The sequence below is a fragment of the Echinops telfairi genome, unplaced genomic scaffold, assembly GCF_000313985.2.
Source record: "Echinops telfairi isolate 266 unplaced genomic scaffold, ASM31398v2 ScPeMD7_23;HRSCAF=83, whole genome shotgun sequence".
Taxonomy (NCBI): domain Eukaryota; kingdom Metazoa; phylum Chordata; class Mammalia; order Afrosoricida; family Tenrecidae; genus Echinops; species Echinops telfairi.
The window spans coordinates 5,704,613-5,706,522 of NW_022103920.1; positions in this window are offsets into that span (position 1 = coordinate 5,704,613).

A 1,910-nucleotide genomic window follows, 5' to 3' on the forward strand; every position below is an offset into this window, starting at 1 on the left:
GGGGAGGTGTCACAGAGGTCAGGAAAAAGTCCATCTGGGGCAAGGGACATCAAACACCAGAAACTAGGAATGGGCACAGCTGCTGAGACCCTGATCTGGAGTTTTCCTCTCCAGACTGTGAGAAAATAACTGGGTTTAAACCACCAGTGACGAAGATAAGGAGCAGACAGACTACTCTGTGAGGGTCCTCGCAGAGTCAGCCTACGTGAGGTGGGTGCTCAGATGTCCCCTGGGTCTTGAAGGATGAGCAGGAGTTGCTGAGGTAAAGGTGCAGCTAAAGCAGCTGATGGGGACAAAGTTGTAAGAGACCAAGGTGTGTGCAGGGGACCACAGGGAGGGTGTCAGGCATGCCCAGAGAGAAGGGTGACAGTGGAGGCGTGTCTGCAGCAGGGGCTTTCAAACTGTAGTCAAAACCTGGTTTAAGTGAGGATCTTGGGCATCCCCACCCCCAAGAGTCCAATTCAATGTGGAGTTGGGCTTCATCTTCCAGGAGTCTAAGAGAGGCCCCGCCCCAGGGCACACTCGGAGAAACAGCTGGTTTGAAGAGAAAGGAGGGGCAAGCAGGAAAGATGAGGGCAGGCTGGGGAGGCACACAGGGACATGTGGGTCATGTGAGCAACAAGTGAGCCCCTCTGAGAGGGTTTAAATAAGCAGCAGGTCCCTACGAGGGCAGAAAGGCAAAGCTGGAAGGTGCCGAGGTCAAAGCAAAAGAGGGTCCTTAGCAAGTCACTCCTGTCCTCTAGCCACCTGGGAGAAGTGGCAAGAGGGTGAGAAGATGGATAGGTTTGGAAAATAGCATCTGGCAGGGCTCAGAGGTAGGTTGCTGGAGAGGAGAAAACAGGCAGGTTTTTCACTTGGGCCCCTGGGAGGCTGACGGTTGCAACCCTTGATTTGGCATGTAGGTTTTCAACAAAAGGACACACGTCTGAAGCTTAGGAGATGGAGTTTGAGATGCCCGTGGGCACCCGCCTGGAAGTGTCTCCCAGGGGTATCTGGACTGAGCCTCTGGAGCCAACAGAAATTGGACAGAAGGTGTGGATTTGGAACTCGCAGGTGTAAGGGCGGGCAGGTAAAATCTCCCAGACGAGGGACGAGATGAACGTGAGTTAGACCGTCTAGCTTATCAAACCACACTGAACCCACTGCCTCCGAGTCCATTCGACTGGTGGTGACCCTGGAAGGCGGCTGAGAACTCTCCTGCAGGGTGTCAAGGCTGCAAGTATTTATGAGAGCAGAAACCTTTGTCTTTCTCTTCAGGAGCAGCTGGTAGGTTCAAACTGCTGACCTTGGGCTAACCTTGATAAGTCTGGTGTTTCAAAGCTCCCTTTGGGTCACAGGTGAATAACTCAAGTAATGTGGAAATAGGCAGTTCACATGGTGCGGCAGAAAGAGCGCTTGCCCAGGGCGTGGGTGTGGGGGTCCTCCCCTCACTTATCACAGGGTGAGTCTGGGCACCTCCCTCAACCTCTGCCTTTTTTATTCCATCACCAGTAACATGTAGGAAGGCGTGGTGGCGTCATCTCACTTTCTTTGGGCATGCTGTCTGGGGCCTTGGCGGTGCCGTGGGTTAAGCGTGAGGCCAGCAGACAGAGAAGTTTGTGGTTCAAATCCACCAGCCGCTCTGCTGGAGAAAGATGAGGCTGCCTCATCTTCGGAATAGATGGATGGGCAGTTGATTTGTTTGGTTGTTGCTTGGATGAGGAGAGACAGTCCCTGGAGAGGACATCATGCTTGGTGATGGGGGAGGGTCAGTATCCGGCCCATCTTAGTGAAGGGGCGGTTCTCAGCCATAGCCAGCGTCTCTAACCCCTTCTCCACTTGAGCGTAAAAGGACACCTCTCCTAAGCCTCCCAGAAACGTCCTCCCCCCACGCCCTCGCCCCATCTTCACCGGTCCACTGGTGCCTGGGC